This window comes from Nelusetta ayraudi, unplaced genomic scaffold (genome assembly GCF_046127955.1).
Source record: "Nelusetta ayraudi isolate G7.1 ecotype Tasmania unplaced genomic scaffold, CSIRO-AGI_Nayr_v1 ptg000070l, whole genome shotgun sequence".
Lineage (NCBI taxonomy): Eukaryota > Metazoa > Chordata > Actinopteri > Tetraodontiformes > Monacanthidae > Nelusetta > Nelusetta ayraudi.
Window position 1 is genome coordinate 2,920,001 of NW_027466120.1, and position 4,299 is coordinate 2,924,299.

The 4,299-nt window shown below is 49.5% G+C and overlaps 1 long non-coding RNA gene across 2 annotated transcripts in view; it reads right to left on the reverse strand.

Annotated features, from left to right (window-relative positions):
- Positions 1 to 244, reverse strand: part of LOC142898973 (uncharacterized) — an 8,227-nt gene extending 7,983 nt beyond the window's left edge. The window contains exon 1 of one of the 2 annotated variants that reach the window (XR_012928672.1): positions 103 to 244. This is a non-coding gene — a long non-coding RNA (uncharacterized LOC142898973). The remainder of the gene's footprint in view (positions 1 to 102) is intronic. The other variant, XR_012928671.1, reaches the window with a different exon arrangement.
- Positions 245 to 4,299: the final 4,055 nt, after the last annotated feature.

Below are 4,299 nucleotides of genomic sequence, written 5' to 3' on the forward strand. Positions count from 1 at the left end.
TGGAAGTAGTAAAGCATCCTTTGCACAGGCGCAGGCATACGCTGTGAGAGTATGAGGCGTGCGAGCTAAAAAGCGAGAGTGCGGAGGAAAGGACAGGCGTACCTCTGGATGAGTCTCGGACGCTGGCTCCCGGCGGGCTCTGGCGGGGAGGAAAACTTCTCGGTGCTGACTCTGAGGCTCCCACCGGCTGCTGATGTGCCCTGGCGGCGCTGCAAAGTTGACTGCAGCACTGCCTCCTGAACAGAATGACATTGTTTGCACTCCCCCCTCTCTCTCTTTCCTTCTCTCTCTCTATCTCCTCCTCCTCCTCCTCCTCCTCCTCCTGCTCCAGCATGCGCTCGCTCCCCTCCACACCCCCGCCCCCACCTTGCACGCTTGCTGGCAGCACAAACTGCACAGCTCAGCAGTGTTCCCCCACTGCCGCAGCAGATCCTGCATGAGCTCTGCGTATCCGAGTGGGATGGGACTTTTAAAGGGGAACGCAGCCTCCCGGGTCAGCGTGTGTGTGTGTGTTTGTGTGTGTGTGTGTGTATGTGTGCATCCTCTGTCTGCCTGCCTCCTCCTCCTAGCACTCACCCCTTCATCCCCATATTAGTGTAACGGACTCATCACTAGGAAACCCCCCCACTCCCACCTCTACCCCATCACCCAGTACTCTTTCTCTTTGTCACCGTCTTTAAGATGAGTATGCTTAAACGTAGCTGAGGAGGTAGCATATTGTGATGTAACATGAAAATTTGCCTAGCAAGCCTGAAAAAGTGCTCAAACAGTGACTTGTGAACAGTTTGTATAAATTTTTTCTCGTAAAATGTCAGCGACTGAGTGACAGGATTAAGAAGAAGTGAAGAAATCTGCAGACTTTGTCATCCTAGTATTTATAATTTATACCTTTAACACTATTAAAGGTACAGTATTACACAACATTGACCCTAGCTGTGTTTTTCTTCATGCGTCTCTAACCAGTCCAATGCATTTCCGACCTCCGTTCATCTTTCTTCTGCTTGCTACATTTCTGTGCGAAAATGTGCGCTAAAACACGCTATTCTGAAAAACATGTCTCTCCCAGGCTTAGTGGCAACCAGCACCGCCAACCAGCCGAGCTGAGATCACCTTCTGTCGCTGCCTTTCCGCACCTGGGGCGGATAAAGCCAAGCGTCAGTTGCAGCAGGACGCTGCTGCTGAGCCAATAATTGTCGCGGGAGGCTACGAACAGAGGGCTAAAAATCAGCTGTTTTCTGGAGGGACCTGCAAAATGAAGCGTATCACGTAACTGATCCACACACACTTTCAGGGTGAATATTACAGTCTTGGTCCACAGATGTGAACCAGGCCCGGTGTCTGTGCATTGCAGTCGCTTCTCCGTTCCTTCTCTCCTTTCTCTACCCATGATGCTCTGCACCACCGGCGCTATTCTGCATTGCGTTAAACTGTGAAACTGTCTTGGCCAACCAAATTTTGTCTTTTTTTTTGTTGCACATTGCACAACTCTGCGAAAGTGAGGTCGTCCATCATGTAGCAAACTAATAAGGTTGAACTTCACTTCCTGCCGTCGCTTCGCTCCACAAAACTCGCTCTGGGCTTCTTCCCTCTCCAAGGTTCCAGTGATGACGACTGCACTGTGCTGCGCTCATATGGAGCCTTGCTGGCTCAATTTTTAAATGCTGGCCGTTTTCGGCGCCCGAGTCTTGGCAGTTCTCTGCAGCAGTGCAGCACAGCGCTCTCATTCTCAATGCAGGTGCCAGGGTTTCTCCCCACCCCCCCCCCACCCCCCTCCCCTGCATGACTTTGTTCTACCTGTGCCCCCACTTGAACCCTGAGATCGTCCATCCTCCCCCGCCGGTGCAAAATTGGGAGCTGCGTGCATCCCATATTAACCCTGACCACATCCAAGCCAAGGTGGATATTCCCTTTTGTTTTAAGCACATTAGACGTTGAGCGCTCTATTGCGGCATTTCTGCCTGATTAGCTCGCCTCTGCCCTTGTGAGAGATTCACCAGCGCGTCAAATTGCTGATTCAGTAAGAATTCACGTAATGGTGCATCTTTCCGCTTCCACACGCGGCTGTCCGTATCAATCACCGTCTGTGTGCATCACGCGAGCGCCGTTAGCCGACAGCTGAGCGTCGTCTCCTGCATGTGCAATCTGCATGCGGCGCTGCTGCTGCTGCTGCTGCTGCTGCTGCTGCTGCCGCTGCTGCCGCTGCTGCTGTTAGCGAATCAGTCTGCAGAGCCTCCGTCTGTCCTCTTTGTACTCTGTGACACCTGGGAGGGCGCCTCCTCCCCCCGGCCAGGTCCTTCTCGGAGCCCCACGCCATTCTAAGTAATGGCACCCCCCCACACACACACACCCCTCACCGTGATGAATAAGCCATGAGGAAAGGCCCGTTTACACGTCCTCTTGGATTACCTCGCCGCACTCTACCTGGCTAACGTCGCATCTCCCTTCCCTATGAAATATTTTCCGCTGTTAGCCCAGCCGAAGGGCGCAAGACAGCGTGCGACTCTTGCGCGCCAAGGCTCGATATGTGCAAAGAGCTGAGAGCTGAATCGTCCGCGCAGTTCAATGAACGCTGAGCGTCGTCATTCATCTAAAAGAGTCGCTCCACGTTTCCGGAAAAAAATGCACATTTGACGGAACACAACAGGCGATTGTTGCTTGTGTGCGTGTGTGTGTGTGTGTGGAAAGATATCTTCATCCTACACAAGCAAGAATCGAACGTCTCCTCACGGATCAACATTCTCGACGCGCAGATAACAGGAGTTGAGTCAAGTGTTTGGCCGACGACTTCTTTTCTGTTTGTTTGTGCCTCTCGCAGCCCATTCCTCAGCTCCATTGATCCGTCCGGAAAAAGATAATAGACACATTGATTTACAAGCTCAGCAGCTTGCTTGGTTTACTCATCAGTTCAGACTAATTCTCTATAGCTCTCCGTCAAGGAGGAGGAGGACCGGCCGTGACTGACAGTTAAATTGTGGCTGTGACGCTCTGGGGGTGAGAAGCAGAGCTGCGCTCATTTCTGAAAAATGTGGAAAAATCTGGCTGACCGTTTTGGTTAGGGGGTAGAGAGATCCTCTGGGTAAATCTGACATTGAAAAATAGAGTCGTAAGAGACCTAATTGAAGTTGGATAGCAATAAATTAACCCAGCAGTCTGCTCAGTTCAGTTCGAGCTGTGTGCAGCAGAGACGGTTTGAATGACAAAGAATTTCAAGGGAAATGTGGCTGCTGCGTTTTGGCCCTTTCAGTCTTCCTTTGCCGACCTTGCTGTGATGAGGTGGCAATAGACTCGTAGAGAAATCCCAGAAAGAGGGTCGAACTGGGACATCACTGACATCAATTAATCAATCAACTTCTATTTATAAAGCGTTAATCCCAACCAAAGGTGTCTTGAAGCGCTTTGCTCAATCAAGAGAAAACTAACTAAAACCCTTGCAGAGCAAGCGAGTGGTGACAGCAGCCAGGAAAAAACTCCCCTGTGCAGACCAGACCTGGCGCAGACCAGACTTCAGAGGGCGGTCATCTGCTTTGACTGGTTGCGGTGAACAGGAAATACAAAACTGAACAGAGAGGGAGAGAGCGAGAGGGATGAAGTTGGTGGCAGGCAGGCCAGAATGAGTTGCAAGGTGAAGATCAAATAATTACAAAGCTCATGAGATAGATATAAATGTATAAGGATAAATACATTTAGAAAGAAATGTACAGTATAAATATACACGCCCATGCAAATATATATCTACATATAAGAATATCAATTTGACTCTATAATTATGGCTAAAATTTATTTAAAGTTTGAATAAACTTAAAAGTATAATAGTGGACTGTTTTTGCTGCTGTCCATAGAGAAACTAGACACGGATCAGGGAAATACTTCACACTCCTGATTTGGTATTCCTTTAATATAAAAAGTCCTAATTTGAAAGGCAGAGCTCAATGTGACACCAGGAGAGTGAGGAGTCATCTGTTTCTGCCTCAATCGTTGTAAAAGGCCTATGATGGATTGACAAGGTGAGCGGCCGGACTGGCAGCCGGCAGCTCTGTCAGCGTCAGTCGGCAGCCGCCTCGCTCTCTCCACTGGCTCCCTGACATAATGCACAGACTCTGCCGAGCCGGAGGGAGGAAGGTCGTGTGAAACCGCCAGTGAAGTTTCGTTCTGACAACCGTCTACGTTCAATACTTTCTTTGGAAATGAAATGCAGATGTTTATTTGGCTTACTTTTTGTTTTGATTTTTGTTTGGTTATGTGACTGCACACAGTAAAAAAAAAAACACTCCTTATCTCATGCACGGCCTGGGTGACTCA